The sequence below is a fragment of the Desmodus rotundus genome, chromosome 8 (assembly GCF_022682495.2).
Source record: "Desmodus rotundus isolate HL8 chromosome 8, HLdesRot8A.1, whole genome shotgun sequence".
NCBI classification, from domain to species: domain Eukaryota; kingdom Metazoa; phylum Chordata; class Mammalia; order Chiroptera; family Phyllostomidae; genus Desmodus; species Desmodus rotundus.
In genome coordinates, this window is record NC_071394.1 from 100,812,206 (window position 1) to 100,829,792 (window position 17,587).

Consider the following 17,587-nt stretch of genomic DNA (forward strand, 5'->3'; position numbering starts at 1 on the left):
AAGCTAATGAATTGGGCAAGTTACCCTGGGAGTGGGAAAGTGTACCATTTCAGTCAGCGAGAACTGCAAGGCAGTGGCTCTGGGGTACAAAAAGGCCCAGTGTGTTCAAGGGGCAGCAACCAAGCCCAGGAGGCTTGGAGGTGAGGAGTGGTCATTGTCAGGAGACAAGGTTAGAGAGAGTGTGCAGGGGGCTTGGAGGCTGAAAGGGAGGACTGGGTATTTTACATTATTTGTAGTGGAAGCCACTGAGGACTTTTGAGAGGGGTGGTGTTGTGAACTGATCCATATTTTTAAAGAATCACTTTAATTCAATAGTAAGTTCCACCATTGAAGCCATATTAGCAAATGGTGGCTTTCTAGTAGAGTCTTGCTTCAACAGCCATATAGGAAATTGTTGGCATTGGCACTGTTTGTTGCTGATAAGAAACCACCCACCTCCTGTAGCAGTTGGAGTGATTGAAAAGTTTGCCCTTTGGGCCATTTAAAAGTTCACGAGCCTTCTTTGTGAGCACTCAGAAATCAGGGCTTGTTCAAATGCAGAGCTGATCCACTCCTCAGCCCTATCACAATCTGCCCAAAAGCAAGTTTTCCAGAGTGTGCTCAGGACACACCTGTAGGCCGGAGACACTTTGCGTAATGAGCTCCTATTAAAACTTCATCAGAACACACCATTAAGTCATAGAAGAAACCTGCACAATAATGTTTTAACTGGATCTAATTTGGTAACCACACTTTTATGCCTAGAAACAATTTATAAAGTGTTAAAAAAACAAACAAAAAAGAACCCCAAGCTAACAAATCGGTTCCAGTTTTTCCCTTAGAGACCTCTCTCTTACAGCCTTTTTGTTTTTTTTGAGTGAAATGATTCAGAGGCATGCTCTTTACACTGCTTTCTAGTTGTCCCACAAATTCAGCTCCAGTTACCTGCTACAGCAGCTGACTGAACAGTGCATCCTGTACTGGACTCTCAAACAACTTGAATGCTTGTCTCGGGATCTGCTTCTGAGGGACCCAAACTGAGGCATCCTCAATGTAAAACCCTCCTTTTAGGTAGCATTACCTGGCCACTTCTTTGAGCCATAATGGCAGATAGGATTTAGGAGAAATAAAATTTACCAATAAAGAAGAGATACAAACATACTATTCCCACTATACCCATGATCCAGTAGCCCTTTGTGCCCTCAAGAAAAGGGCGTAATTCTTATCTAGACATTTCCTCTTCTAAAATATTAGGAGCTAGTTGTTTCTCCAGAATAGATTTCTCAACCACATCCACTTACCCCTTTCCCACTTAAATTAGGTAAAGTGTAGCCATTATTTTCACCTCCTACCACTAAGAGACACTATTTTGTGCCCAGGAAGCCAGGTTTCACCCTAGACCAAGGTTTAGCTAGTCTTCGCTATCCAAGAAAAGAAGCAACCATGCGTCCAGCCTTTCCTTCCCTGAATCAGCGCCCAGACACAGAATGAATTAACCCTTGATTTTGATTCAGCCTGTGGAACCAACAAGCTAGACACAGATTCTTAGAAGTCCTTAATCTTTCTCATGAGCCTCCCACTCTGCTGGGAGACAAACTGAATTACCAGTAAGAGAACATCCAAAGATAATTATCCTTGAATTTTTTTAAATCCCAGAATGATAATGGCCTGAGTATGATACACAATCCAGAGGCAATGACAAAGAAGAACAATAAATTTGACCCATATTTAAAATTCTTTGAGTTGTTAAAAAATAGTTTTAAAAGTGAAAAAAAAAATTTTCCCTGTATACATAGATGCTAAGCCACTTAATCTTCCCCAAGAGGTAGAGGTTATTACCTCCAATCTCAGAGAAAACAATGGGGCTTGGAGAGGTAAAGTGACTTCACCTAAGGTCACCTTGTCAAGGCAAATATCATACCCTAAGTTGGAATTACTCCCAAGTCCCTGATCCTCAGGAGTTAGTCAAGGGAAGAGCAGAAGAGAAGGGAAGCAAAGCAATATGTGGACCTTGGGAAGGAATACATCTACCAGGAAGGACTCTTTGTGGCTATTGCGTCCAAATCCAGAGTCTAACAGCCATGCTACAGAGGCCTTTCATGCACTCTGCACTGTGTTCCTGACATCTAAGCTAACAATTACAAAGGAGTTCCTGGAATCATCTTTCAACCAATGGGCCAAGACCTGCCTCATCCAATTGGAATTGTGTAGCTACATCCTCATTTGCATACATACTGACCAATCAGAGTGACTCCGTAACAACCAATCAGAATGTGTGAAGCTGACCAATCATGATAGTGCTATTTGGGCCAATCAGACTATGTAAATTTGAATTCCTTATTTGTATAAAAATGGACCAGTTGTGTAGGAAAGCAGAAACTTTCTTTATAAAATCTAGCCTCTCCTTTGTCTAGGCAGAGATCACTTTCCTTTTCCATTTGAGCCTGCATTTCTTAAGTTTGCAAACTGTTCAGCTGAATAAAGTTTCTCGTTTTTCTGCACTCCAGATTGGGGACTCCTGTTTACATTACACTGGTGGCAGCAAACTTTTGTTGACAAAATGAAGGGGAAAGGCTAAACTCCCTGAGAGGAGGGGATTCAGAGAGGTCATGGACACTGCTTCTTCAGTCTGAGTGGGGAGGGATGGACCAGCACCTTCACCTGGGCATTTATTGGGTGCTAGCTATGGACCCCCTGTGCTGATAAAAGAGGAACATGGATGGGCCCTCCTAAAAGTGGGGACAGTGTGCCTGCCCAGCCAACCTCTTGAGAGCACTGTGAGAATCTGCTGAACAGGCAGGGGTTCAGAGCCAGCTCTATAAAACACTCTCCATACTAACAATTTGTCACCAATGCTAGAAAAAGCTGGGCATTATGTGTGCAGCAATCACAAAACCTTGACATAACCCTTGATGTCTCTGTTTTTTGCGCACTCCAATTCACTCCATCCAGAAATCCTATTGGCAGAAACGGGTGAATCTTGACCTTCACCCTACCACCCCTGAGAGGACTGAGATTTATGGAGGGATTTGGGTGGGGAAAGGCAGCCAGGTCATACTGGGGAAGCAAATTCAGGAAGTAAATTACCTAAGAAGATCTCAGAGGATAGGTACTTGGATCTCCGAGACCCCAGGATTTTGTTGTGATTGCTTCCCTTTGAGAGGTGTCCAAACTGTGGCCCAGGATGGCTATGAACATGGCCCAACACAAAAGTGTAAATTTACTTAAACCTTTTTTTTTGCTCATCAGTTTTTGTTAGTGTTTGTGATTTAATGTGCAGCCCAAGCAAGACAACTCCTCTTCTTCCAGTGTGGCCCAGAGATGCCAAAAGTTTGGACACCCCTGTAAAATGCTCATTTGCAAGCCTCAATTCTGCAGGGCTTTCTAAAACAGCCTTTCTCCACCCCCCGCCCCCATTTTATAACTTCAGGTCCCAGAAAACCTTCATCCACTCCCTGTTTGAGGTCTCAGAGCTCACCAGGGCAGGACTTGAGAACAGAGGTGTAAATTTGTCAGGAGAAGGGAGGCAGGGCCACGGAGAGAGAGTAAATCCTCATCTAACATGGCAGAAAGTCAATAGATAAATCAAGAAATCGCTATGTAAGCTTATTTTTTTCTAGCAACAAGGGGGTGACCACCAGAAGAACTAAACGAAGGAATTGATATAAAGGGCTGTGTGTGGAAAGCAAGAGAAAGGGGCCTGTTGCTTTCATTATAAAAACATTTAGAAAATTTTATTTTGTAAAAAGTGCTCATGCATTACTTTAACATCTATTTTTAATTTGATCTTTAAAATTAAAGCAAAACTAAATATGAAATAAAATGGAATACAAAACATGAAACAAAAGGAAACGCTACGGTGGCAGGGATAGGGGTGGGACGAGTATCGGAGGCTAGGGGTGAAGGGGCGGGGCGCAGAACCAGGTCTCCTTACTGCCCGCCCCCACTGATGGGGGTGGGGCTTAGAGTTAAGTTTTCCTGTGACTCCGCCCAGAGCGGCAGCCGCGGGTGCTCGGGGTCAAGATCGTCTTAGACCCGCCCCCCCAGCGCTGAGTCGCAGTGGGCTGGTCGCGGGGGCGTTCCGAGGCCAGGCTGTCCGCCCTCCCGGCCTAGAGTGCAGGGCTTTGCGTGGGCCGGGAGCCCTGGTTCTGCCCTGCCGATGTCCCAGTCCCCGGAAGTTCCCCAAGGCTCGCCAAGCGCCTCTGAGGAGCCGCGGGACGCGCAGGTAAGAGCAGCCAGGGCCGCCCCGGGCAGCCCGCCTTTGCCCTCGCGGGAGTCCGCCGAAACTTGGACGCCTGGGCGACAGGTGGTGGCAGGGTGTGGAGCCTGGTGACGGGTCCCCGGTGACCCCAAAACACTTCTCTTCTACCCCTTCGCGCCGGGCATTCTTGCCTCAGTGTCGTCAAACTTAACCCCGTTACTCCTGTGGTTCTGACCCGAGGTCGGCAGACATGAGTTTGAATCCCACCTTCAGCACTTAGCAGATACAAATGAATATTCCACAGATTCTTATCGTGTGCCACCGAATGCCCGCCCGCCACCGACCTAAGGTTCGGAGACACACGGCTGTGGGCAAACGCAAGTGGTGAGCGCCACTGTGGAGCTCACGGTCTGGTGGGCAAGACCCACTCAAGTAAAAGTTAAAACTGATGGGCGCAGTGAGGCTAGAAATTCAGAGTGCTGAGAGAGCACATAACAGGAGGTCCCCACCTGTAAAGGACTCCGGAGTTCAAATTTCTCTATGCTGCAAAGGATTCCAGGGTGGAGAACAGCAGAGCAAACACCTTTCTGTTGAGAGAGAATGTGACCCGTTTGAGGACAGGAAGATCATCGGGGCTGTCCTGCAGAAAACTAGGGTGAAAGGAAGTTCCTTAACTTTCTCCTCTGTAAGATGGGGCTGTCCCTACTCACTGACGACTGAAGGGTGCAGTGCAAAATGACTTGGCAGTGTTCCAGGTGCAGTCGGGAAAAGTCAAGGGGAGGAACTTTCTGGATGGCGCAGGATGTTGATTCTGATAAGCAGCGTGCTGCCTCTGAGCAAACTCACTTCCCTCTCTTTGAGTCCTGTTTCCTTGTCGTCGTCTCCCAAACAGCCTGTCCTCTAAAATGATGACTGGTTTGGTCATTTGTTCTGGACACATGTCACTGGCGCTCACTTCACACTGGCTCTGAGGATTGAACAGGTAATCAGACGTGGGCCCTGCCTTCCTGGAGCTCATGTGGGGTGGGCCACCTGAAGTAAACTGCGTTGCAGCCTGGTGGGCTTGGTGTTCTAGGACCCCAGAGAAGCCCTCTGACCTGGCCTGGGAAGGCCCCTCTGCTTCCAGCCAGATGCCCATTTCCCAGAAAGCCTCACTTGTTACTGAGCCCCCGCAGAACATAAGGCTCACAATCCTCCACTGAACATCAGTTACTTCCTTACTTTTATTAAGTGTCACCCCCTAAAATTGCCCAGAAATCATCTCACTGAGAACCCCTGAGATCTCGAAACCACAGGAATTTAGGAGAGAGTTTTGGGCTTCGGGAAACACCTGTCAACTGTTTGGTGTATTTTATTCACTCGAACGATCCCCATTCCCTTCTTTGGCTCTGTGACACTGTTGCTGTAGACAGGATTTGCTCCATGAAAAGTGGCTGGGAGGCTCAGTGTCAGGGAGCACAGCTGAGACAGCAGTCTGGCGCCATTTGTAGGTGGTGATGAGAAAAAAAAATGAAAACGAAAAAACTGATAGTAATGGAAGGGTGCAGGAAGGAGAGGGAGAAAAGACAGTCTTCGTTTCCCCTTGCAAACCCGGCAGTGCCAGACTTGGAAAGAAGGAGAGGAGCTTGAGGCTTGGCAGTCACAGACATGGGTTCAAGTTCTTACTTGTTACTTCCCAGCTCTGTGAATGACCCTGGACAGGTCACTTAAGGTCTGATTGTGCAAGCTGAACACAGTGTTTGGCATATAGTTTGCCCTGAAGAAATACTAATTCTTCCCTCTTCCCCTAAATGAACTAAAATAGGAATAATAATAGTGCCTACTTAGAGGGTTACTATGGGGATTTAATGAGTTACTGTAACTAAAACACACAGAGCAGCCCTCAGTGTGTAGGAAGTTACTACTACTGCTGCTGCTATCGTTAGGAATAACTGCTATTCGTCCAGAATAAGAAATGCCTTATTCCGGGCAAAAACTGGTGAGACGAGGCAGGCAGGAGGAGGGCAAGAGGTGGGGGTGAAGGATGGCTCTGAGGGACTGTGCAGGGTGATTAAGCAGGCAAGATGGGTTATCTGTGGCAGTGGTTTCACCAGAAAGCATCAGCCCAGTCAGGAGAAAAGGCGTGTTCTGCATGATAACGGGCTTCCTGGGCAGCTGCACAAGACTCAGGCCAAAGAAAACACAGTAAAAGTCATGGGGTAAAGCTAGGGTTGAAAAAGATCCAACATTGCCTTATTCTGGTTGTGTCTCTAACCCACAGCTGGGTGTGGGTCTCCTTTGCCCCTGACCCCCACCTTCATGTGGTAATTGCCTGAGCCTGGTCTGGGAGCTCGGGCTCCAATTCTGTAGGTCCTACCTCCAGCAGAGTACTGAGCCCATAATGAACGCTAAAAGAAGGGAGTACGAAGGTAGGGAAAGATGACTAGTGTTTCTGAGCACCTGCCAGGGGCCAAGCTTTTTCATTTACATTGCAGCTTACTGGTGAACACCGCAGCTTTGGAGTCCGATAAAATTACCGTGTGACCTTGTGTATGTTACGGAAGCTCTCTAAAGTTCCGTTTTGGCATCTGTAAAATGGGAATCACCGTACCTAACTGATAGGGCTGTTCTAAGTATTCAGTAATGCTCATGTACAAATATACGAAGTGCTATTCTGAGTGCACAGCACAAGGCCTAGGAAGTGCTCAGTCAATGATAGCTGCTGCTCTTATATTTATTAATCCTCCCAAAGATCTCCACTGGGATGGAAAGCTGCAGACACAGATGGGTGGTGTTGATTCTGAACCCGCCCCATCGGGAAGCAAAGGCTCCATGCAGACAGGAACCAGACAGGTTGCGTGAAATGAAGTCAGCGTTCTGTGCATTTCATTCATTACTTAAAGCACTTGAGTATGTGAAATCTTAAAAGGAAAAAAACCTCAAAATTATAATTTATGTGCCTTTTAAGTTGAGGTATTTTATCATCTAGATAAATCTTCCATGTATCTATGTTAAACCACTTTAGGCTGTCGAAGCTCTTAAATAAAGTAGCTTGTCCTGCCCAGTGTCTGTCTTTGCTCGTTTATCATAGGTCCCTGGTGAAGATGGACAGATCGCATTTTGCAGGGCAGGCCTCGGGATGACAGCCCCGGTGTTTTAGCAGCACAGTGCTGCATGGTGGTGGTTAACAAGCCGCAGTGCACTCATGATTTCCTCATCATTGTCTCTCCCGTGCACAGAGACCCACAGCGCCCAGCCAGGACCTAGGAATGGAAAGGCATTCTATTGCTTGTGGGAGTCTGGAGAAATCTGCTTCAGGGAACTTTAAGGTTCTTAGTGACAGGCTTTTGGGTGACAGTGCCTTGAATGAGGTTGGTGGCGTCTTCTGGAAGTGAGAGCTGTCTGCTCTTTTCACCCAGGAATGCCATCTCTGGGGCCGCCCTCTTGCCTGGTGAAAATTTCACTTGCCTCCCTGCTGTCCCTGCCTCTGGCCAGAGCTGCCCCTAAGGCTGGGATTCCTGGAGCAGCTGCCTTCCTGTAGTCCCAGTGGGCTCCTTGCCAGGCATGCCCTTCTCCAGCTGCTCTGGAATTACCTCTGAGGGTATTTCTGGTGAGTGCTGGAACCCTCTCCTCAGTGACAAGGGCCCACCTGAGAACCTGTTTGTTCTCTCCTTTGATCCCCCTGGGTGCCCCGGGGTGAGGTTCCAGCATAGATTTTATCTTGTTGTAGCTAGTGACCTGCCATTTGAGAGAAGGGCAAAGCTGACTGCTGTTGTCCAGAGGGCGGGAACACCTGTCTGCAAGCAGAGCCAGGCCATCCCAGCACGGCCATCCAATGCCAGCCTCCTCCAGAGGGAAGCCACACCCACCTCCAATGCCATTCAGTTCCATTAAGAACAAGGAGAAAATAACACTAAAAAGCTGGTTTTAAATAAGATGTGATCCAAACAGCCCCAAGAAACATTCTCTTTTCATGCCTGAATATGATTAGTTATTTTATCTGTTTGGCCAGAGCTGTTGACAAACTACATCTTTGATCCCTACCAGTCTCAGATGTAGAAATCCGATGGGAGTTGAGCTGCCATCTCCCCCGAAGCAAAGGAAGGGAACTGGCATCTGTGCAGAAATCCACAAGGCTTGTGGGCTCTGAGGAAGAAGTGTGTCTATCCATCAACCTGGAAGTTTTTAGAGCTCCTAAGATGATTTTAAGTTAGAGTCAGTCTTCCTTCCTGCTTTCCCCTGTCCATCAGCCCCCTTTCCCTTGCTTTCTCTTATAAAATGAACTGTCAAGGCAGGACAGAGCCCAGGTAGGACTGTTGGAATTGACTTGCAGAAGCAGAGTTAACATATTAAAGGCGGATGTGTGGGGATTTAATGCCTTGATTCCAGTCCTTCCCACCTAGTCCAGTGTTCAGAAGAGAGAGTGTGAGCAAGGCCGACCAACCTATTCAGGCTAATTGCATACTAACCACAGCCATCAGCTCTGCTCTCAGCCAGTCTGCTCGCTGAAAGGAACTTGCAATTGGAGGGTGGGGGGAAGAATGATGAAAACAAGTGATACAGACAAACCCCACTTGGGGCCCAAAACGCTGCATATTGGAGAGAATGAATGTCAGTGTCAGTAAGGAATCACACCAAGCCAGGTAAAGAGCAGAGTGTAAAAGGCTTGATGTTTCTCTATGAGCAGGTGATCATTAGGACAGAATGCCTGTTACATGAATTCATGTATAGGAATCTAACCTGAAATTACTGACTTCCAAGTGTTCATTTATAGCCCTGGCTGGTGTGGCTCGGTGGATTGAGCGCTGGACTGCGAATCAAAGTGTTGCCAATTCAATTCCCAGTCAAGGCGCATGCCTAGGTTGTGGGCCAGATCCCCAGTAGGGGGTGCTCTCGAGACAACCACACATTGATGTTTCTCTCTCTCTCTCTTTCTCCCTCCCTTCCCCTCTCTAAAAATAAATAAATACAATCTTAAAAAAATAATAAAATAAAAATCAGATATAGGTGTTTGCGGCATGAACCCTATGCTTAGTATCAAAGAATGCTTTGCTTTTTAATGCTTGTGTCGGACCTTCTTTTATGTAACTTTTATGATGCGTTTGGTTATTATTGCTTTAATGTGTTTTTGTGCAAAAACAATGCCAATGGATGTTACCACTTTATATTTTACGAATAATCAAATGACTGCAGATAAAAGGAGGAGGGCTGCTAGTTTCAGGTGTCACTGAAATACCACTATCCTTTGGCTTCTTTCTGAGATTCTGTCTTAAAAAAATAATTTGAAAAATGAAAAGAACTACTGTATAAAGAGGCATTGCTTTTTGTAATAGTGAAAACTTAGACATGACCTAAATATACAGTATAGGAAGCTGGTCAAATTATAGACCACCAGGTTGATGGAATATTATGCAGTATTTAAAAATAGGAAATTATTAGTAATGTGGGAAGTTGTTACATGCTCAGTGAACACAATGCCATTACACTAAGATACATTCATAATAATAAGTCTGCGAGGGAAGCCTCAAAGGTGATAAGAATTGCATTTGAACAGTGGAATTATGAGTAACTTTTTTACATATTTCAAACTTTCTATATTATTTTATTACCCCTGTGACTTTAAAAAAATCCTCAAATGAGCCAAGTTCAATAATGATACTTCTGTTTGCACTTTTAAGAGCACAACATTTGTGGCCTTATTCTGATTAAATCTTTCAATCAACAATTTCTGAAGCTGGGCCTGGCTGCCTGCCTCCATGTCTCTGGTAGAGGAACATGTATAGTCTACATCTGCTGGCTGAATGGCCCACAGATGTGCTCACTTTGGCCCTGGAGACTCGGATTCTCAGAGTTTTTAAGATGAAGGCAATTGTCCCTTCCTGCCCTGTAGCCTCATATCCCTCTGCCAACCTCTCTCATCCATGGTTCCCACCTGGTTCTCAGGGGTGGTATTGGGGGTGGATTGGGTTTGCAACCTTTGGGGGTCTCACTGGTGAAGTTTATCAACCTCTGCCCCCGAACATGCACACCATACGTCAGCAATTGCCTGGGGCAGCCCACATCACTCTGGCTTCTTGTCCTGCTCAGGCCTCCATACCCAGTGCCTCAGGGACCCCTTTGTATGTTCTTTAATGCCAACTCTCCTTGTGTCAGCCCTGTGCATCCTCTGCTGCCTCGTCCGTGGCCAGTGGCATGGCCTAAAACGTCAGTTCTCAAACTCATTCAGTTGGCCAAACATTAGAAAATCATGACTTGTGTCTTTATTTGAGACAAGGATTTGAGTCTGTGTGATTTATTTGGGAAGAGATCCCAGGAAGTTCTAGAAAGAATAGTAAGGCAGAGGAGCGCACCATCAAGCAGGTCACCAGTTTGGACTACCAGAATTTACACCTGCTTGGAGTCCCCGGCAGCCAGTGTAGAACACCCATCCAGGGTTAGCCGTCTTGTGTGGGGCCAGGTGTGTTCACGTCATTGATGTCCCTCATTGGTTGCACACCGCCCCTGGGAGGAATGAATCCTCCAGAAATTGTGGCAGCTTGCAGTCACCAGGGGAAGCACCAAGGCAAAGGGATACAGATGCTGGCATGTGGAAGTCACGCTGGCTTCTCAGAAATGTCAAGGCCCGAGTGCTTGGGGCACAGCACTGACAGTGTCTGCCACCACGTCCTTCCCCGAACACCACGAACATCGCCAGCGCCCTAACCTGAAAGTGACCATCTTTCAGTGCCGAGTCAGAGATCCGTTTGTACTAACCTGAAGGCTGTATTAAGTACTAACCAACCCCAGAAGCTTATGAAAAATCAACGTAAACTTAAATAAGAAAACTATTACCCTGTTTTCCCCTGTGAATTGGGATGGACCACCGGTATTTGACTGAAGCAGCAGAATGCTAGTGTTCTGCAGCCATGCGGTTTGAGACCCAACACTGAAAAAGAGGACCTGCGTGTATAATGGGATTTTTCTTTATTGTTTCCCCCTTTGTTGTAACTTGATTTTTTCCGGTTATTTTTGAAGTACATTAAGAGGATCTTAACAGAAAAACTCATTGGGAGAAAACATTGAACTTCATTTGCATCCAGTGCCGTGTTTCAGTATTAATACTGGGTTCACCGCACTGACACTAACACCAGAGGATGGGAGGGAATTTCTGCAGTGATGGCTTTAGACACTGATAAATGTTTTGTAGTCATTGCCTTTATATCGTCACACTCCATCTCCAATTAAAGATTTAGTGAGCTCTTCATCAAAATATCTATTCACAATTGAGGCGTACAAAATGGTTGTGCTGACATTTCAGCTTAATTCACTCGATAGTGTTGTGGGGCCCAATCCATTTTATATGCTTGTTTTTTTCCCTCTGCAGAGGAGGAGTAACGACAGCAGTTTGAGGGCATAAAGCAGAGTCTAGAAACATTCTCCATGTAGTTATTATTATTAAAGCTATTAGAATATTTGTCACTATAAGTGAAGGACTTACTCCAAGAATGATTTAAAATTGTTCATGTAGCAAGCTCAACAGGGTTTACTGGCTAAAGTTTATTTGCTTTGAGTTACGGCATTTTAGAATTTGTATAGAAAGGATTCATGATCCTGATGTTTTAGAGAAATGAGGCCATTTCTCTTTAAGCTGTGGTTCAGCCTGCATCCCATGAAGAACGAGAAGGTGAATGTGTGGTGTTCAGGCCCTGTTCCCGGGCCCTGCGCACATGGCAGGCGTCACTCACTGAGGCTGAGCTGCATCCTCCTCTGCCGAGTGCTCAGCCACCGTGGTTCATCAGCAGTGGCCCACCAGGTGAAGCCTATGGACACCCTGAGCTTGTGCATACCTTCTCACCTGTCCTTGTCACTGCTGTGAATGGTCGACAAAAGAATTATTCCTAGTCACTCTACAAAAAAAAAAAAAAAAAAAAGGATGAATTCAAAAGGCAGTTGGTTTGATCACTCATGCCTTTTGTCACCTTTCTGTCATGCAGATGGTAGTCATTCAATTTGTCTCCCTCCCTTTCCTCCTTCTATCGTGTGTTTTTCATTTTTTCCTCCAGTGTTGCTGAGAAGATCAAGCAAGGAGTCCAACATTAGTTGCTCTTGGTCTTATAAAGTTTGGTTGAAGTATTTTGCATTAACGGGAATACATTGAGATTTTTTTCCTGCCCCTTCAGGAAGGCTGCTCTGCTGTAGGTCACTAGTGGCCTCCACATTGCCAGATCTTTTGATCTTTTTCTGTCCATTTCTTCTGTGCAACATGTGATGTGTCTGACCATGCCCACCTCTTGGATTTTCCTTCTTCCAGTCTACTTTGTTCTTTGATTTCTCCATCTGCTGCCTTTCCTCTGCTGGCATTTTCAGCGGTGCATACCCAGGGTTCTTTCCTTGACTCCTCTGTCTGTACATTCCACCTGGATGATTTCATCCCTGCTGCTAGTTTTTAACTCTCACCTTCACATAGACACCTCCTACATCCTCATCTCCGTCACACACTCTGGAGCCCAGACCTGGGTATCCAGCAGCCTGCTGGTGCCTCTTGTGGATCACATACAGGCACCCAGAGTCAGCATGCTTCATTGTTCTAGACTATTTCTCTTTTCACCAGGACAACTAAATCTTGTCCCTCCCAGGTCATTTCTGCAACTTTTGGGGGATCATAGGTACACTGTTCTAAGCTTATGAGAAAGCTTCCATCTTGGAAAGCCAAATGTAAGACAAGAGCACAAACCAAGAACTACTTCTCAACACTCAGGGACTTAAAAGAAAACAATTATTTAATTATCCTCTCTCACAGTTCTGGGATTTGACTGGGCTTGGCAAGGCAGGGCTCACTCTGCATCTCCCATTCAGTGGCATTTAGATGCTGGCCCAGACTTTACAGTCTTTTACTATTACAAAGACTGCTGCAGGGAATAATGTTTCTATTCCATCTTCCATGCGAGAAAATAAACTGGAAGGCTTTCCTCAAGAGCTCCAGCCAGTTATGTGCGTCCTCTTCCCATAGAGCCCCACATCTTATTCCATCATGCACTTACCATGCCCCCTCACTGGACCGTGGTTTCCCAGAGGTCATGGGCTGTGGCCAAGGCAGCTCATGTTTACACTGCCCAGCACATGGAGCTCTGTGTCCACACTGTACAAAGGAGGCCTGGGCAGGGGAGAGAGGAGAAGGAAGAATAGAGGGAGGTGCCAGAGTACATGTTTTGGAGTGGCCTGTTCTCCGTCTCCTTTCATTTCATTTGTAACCACATATCTTAGGGCAGTTACTTCAGGCCTGTGTGGTTCCTTCCTCACCTGTCACTGAAACTGGAATTGGTCCTACCCTGCTCTGCCTGGCTTCATGGGTTGTTGGGGGAAGGTATGGGTGGTGGTCATCACACAGTACTGAGTTACCATTGATGCGTTGCTGTCCTGATAAAAATAGAATTCTTCCCTTGTTGAGGAAGTATTTGTAGATCACATACTTTTACTGTTTTTGTTAGGAAATATATTCCTTAAGAAATATAGATACTGTTTTTGTTAAACTAAAAGGCCAAACTTAAACTTCCATAAGAAAGATTGACAGTTGTGCTCATTGCTTTAAAGAAAGCCCTCTGCCATGGTGTATGTTCAGGATTCTTTTTGTTGTAAGGACTAGAAGCTTCACTCAAACTAGGTTATGCAAAACTAGAGTAAGGCTGTAATAGAAAAGTCTCAGAGTATCAGGTCCAGCTGGATCCAGAAGCTCAAATGATGGCACTAGGAATCTTACCTTCTCTCTCTCTTCTATTCCTACCACGATGTTCGCCTCTCTTTCTAAGGTACAGATGATGCCAACTCCAGGTTTATGTGAAGTTTCTGGCTCCCGATTTCAGAAGAAGACACTCTTGTCCACACCCATATTGAAAAGGGCCTCTGATTTGTCCTGTAAGGACATATGTTTACTCCTGGACCAATCACATTTTCCAGGAAGTTAAACTTTTCTGGCCTTCTTGATTGACACACCTTCCAGGACCATAAGCAGTGGTGGCAGATAGTTTTCAACACAAAGGGTTGCAGGACTGAACAGATGGTAACTTCAGGTTTGAATTCTAGGCTGTGAAGAGTAACTGAATTGGAGGTGGTAGGCTTACAAATTAAGAAATGGCTTGTTGTGCTAATCTCTCTACTTTTGTATATGTTTGAAAATTTCTGTAATAAAAGCTGCATTAAGAAACAAAGAAGAGGCCCTTTTTTCTGCTGTGGTTTGGGGACTCTCAACAAACAAGCCTGCACATCCATATGTTTACTGCATGATTTTCCCACACTCTGATTTTCTGTTCACTGTACAAATTAACGTAATCCTTATTCCCCTCTCAGCTGGGGATGGGAGGAAAGCAGAAAATAGTCGACTTAAGATTTGTGTGGTGTGCTGGGAAGGGGTTGGAGATAGGCAGTCAGCTGGCACCCGTAAGCGCATGTCTCTATGGCCCCCAGGATGAAAGTCTTGAAAAAGTCTAGCCAGGGTAGAGAAGGATGCCCACGCCTTTACCAAGTCTGCCTCTTTCCCTTTTGTAGTCAGTATTTGAGCCTTGGTCAGCGTGGACAGACCAGCTTAGGGTTTCATGAGGTTCTGGACTTTCTGATCCACATAAGGAAAAGCCCCAGATCGTCGGACAGTCACGGACTGGCTGCTAAAATAAATCTTAAGAGAGTATTTAGACAGCCTATTTATTTCATAGGTAAGGAAACAGGCCAGCAGGTTTAAGTGATTTGCCCAAGGTCACATAGGGAAATAGCAAGAGCAGAGCTGGATTGGAGTCCTCATAATCTGACTTCTGGATCTAGTACCACTTGAGAGTGAGTAAGCCCCATTGCCTCTCTGAGCTTCAGTCTCCTCACCTGTTTTGGTGGCCAGAATAATGACCCTCCAAAAATGTCCATGTCCCACTCCCTGGAACCTGTGACTTTGTTAGGTTACATAGAATGGGGAAATTAAGGTTGCAGATGGAATTAAGGTTGCTAACCAGCTGACCTTAAAATTATATTGGATCATCCATGTAGGATCAATGTAATCACAAGGGTCCTTATAAGTGAAAGAGGAAGTAGGGGAGTTCATCACAGTGACACAGTGTGGAAAGACTGGGCCAGCCATAGCTGGCTTACAAGATGGAAGGGGGCAGGAGCTAAGGGATCTGGCAGCATTGAAGCTGGAAAGGCAAACAATGGATTCTCCCCTAGAGCCTCCATAACGGCACACAGCTTTGTCAACACTTCTAATTTAGCCCAGTGAGACCACCTGTGGACTTCTGACCTCCAGAACTATAAGATAATAAAATGTCTTTTTTTTTTAAGCTACTATATTTGGGGTCATTTGTTACAGCAGCAGCAGGCAACTAATACATCTGTAAAGGGGGATAATCAGCCTTTTCTCAAAAGATTGGAGTGTGGAATCAGGGAAACAATGACTGAAAATTACCCAGCAAAGCTCCTGGAAGCATAATAGATGCTCAATAAATAGTAATGTTGATGGTGGACAGTGATGGTGGTGAGGGGCAGCGGTGATTGTTAACACAGAGCAAGGGAGAGTAGCTGATGGCAGGTGTCTGGGGACTCTGAGGTGAGATTCAGGGCTGGTAAGAAGCCAGTAGAGATTGTCCAGGAGGATGGCCAAAGGGAACTATTCTGTCTAATAGTCCACAGAATGGACTGTCCCCTCCCACTTAGCACTTATCTGGCAGCACCATCGTCCACTGAGAAAGCAGGAGTTAGGAAAAGGCTGCATGAGAGATCCGCCAGAACACAGGCCTCTCTCTGCTCACCCTGGCCCTCGCTCACCCTAATGTCTTTGGCTTCCCTTATAGTCTTAAAGATCATTACCACCACGCTGTCAGCAGCTAAACTTCAGTGAGCCTGTTATGGCCCAGGCAGTATGCTGGGTGCTCTGTGACAGAGCCGGTGTCACTATTTCATTCAGACTTCATGACAGCCTCCGAGGTGGGCCTTATTTTCCATATTACAGAGGAGACCCCAAGAGGTTGGGCATCTGCTCAAGGTCGAACAGCTTGTCGGGGGCAGAACTGGGACTACAAGCCAGGTTCGTCTGCCTCCAGCTCCAGCCTCCTGGACAAAACTGGTCACTGAGTGGGAGAAGAGACATGACCCACCCACAGGCTGCCTGGAAGGGGCATGGGCTGCATGTGGTGGGCCTGTGGGGGTGAGGCTACCCAAGTCTCCATAGGAAATGCCCCCTCCCACCCTCCCGTCCCTCTGGGAATGATGGAGCCCCAGGTGGGACAGGGATGGGCACATTTGCTTCCTGGGGTCCTTGCAGGGGCATCTGCACCTGCTTTCTCCCTTGGGGTGACTGCAGCCATATTAATATTTTATTTCCTGAGAAGACATAACACTGACATTCGGACTGGTGTTAGGTGATATTAAGGACTTTTTGTTAACTATTGTTAATTTTGTCAGGTGTGGTCATGGTATTATGGATAAGTAAGAAAGTGCCCTTATTTTAGAACGTGTCCTTTATTTTTGAAGTATTTAGTGGTAAAATGTCACACTGTTTATAATGCACTTTAACATTCTTCCAGGGAGAAGCAGGCAAAGTAACATGGAAAGTTGTTAATTGCTTAGAGACCTCTGTGTAGCAATTCATTATATTATTTTCTCCAATATTTTCTGTATTTTGTAATTTTTTATAATAAAAAGTTGCCTGTTTTTAAAGTCATCACTGAGCCCTTAGGAGGTACGAAGTCTTCGGCTGAATTAGCCATAGTTGTATGCTCCAGAGACCCCCAGAGAGATGTCACAGTGGCAGGGCTGAGCGTGGGGGCAGAGGTGGAGGAGTGATGGGGTGGGTGGGACAGTCCTCGGAGGGGCAGGGAGTCGTGTCCTCAGACCTGATTCTGGCTCGCCCAGGTGTACGGTTGCTTTTGTTGAGCTGCTGGTTGTCAGTCCTGAGTGAAGTAGCTGAGAGCGAGCTGACTGGGTCTTTTTTGACCCCTGACCCCTGAGAAGTTTGCTGCAGTGTGCGGCTGTCTGTCCGCGGGTGGGCTCACTTGTCCTTCATGGTGGCCGTGTGCCTTGCTGTGCTGTGACATGAGAAAAGGACTGTGGTGTTTTGTCACACGTCATCTCATGGTACATACTACTTAATAGGAATTCCATTTGTCGCTGCAGGTTCCCTAGCAGATTTTCTTTGCCAGATTCTGTCATCTTTTGGGTTTTACAGGAAACTTTATTTTTCAGACTTAGCGTAGGAATAGATAAATGATTCCTCAATCTCCTATTAGCCTCCTCTTTCTTTGCATTTTTCCTCATGAAAATAGCCAGCCAGGGGAGGGGAGCAGCCCTCCGAGTATGTGTTCTTACCTTATCTTCTCAGTGTTTTCAAGGGCTTCCCCATCTGTAGACTGTGCTGAGCATCTTTTAAAGCAGACATCACTGCTAACCAGGAGGCCAGACTGGACCAAGCACTGG

The 17,587-nt window shown here is 46.1% G+C and overlaps 1 protein-coding gene across 8 annotated transcripts in view; it reads left to right on the forward strand.

Annotated features, from left to right (window-relative positions):
- The first annotated feature begins 3,864 nt into the window (after positions 1-3,864).
- Positions 3,865-17,587, forward strand: part of NMNAT3 (nicotinamide nucleotide adenylyltransferase 3) — a 110,085-nt gene continuing 96,362 nt past the window's right edge. For 2 of the 8 annotated variants that reach the window (XM_053929758.2, XM_053929756.2), the window contains exon 1: positions 3,874-4,204. The gene's annotated coding sequence lies outside the window, so the exon portion shown is untranslated. Of the gene's footprint in view, positions 4,205-5,015; positions 5,163-17,587 lie in introns of those variants that run through there. The other 6 variants (XM_053929757.2, XM_045199842.3, XM_053929755.2 and 3 more) reach the window with 6 other exon arrangements.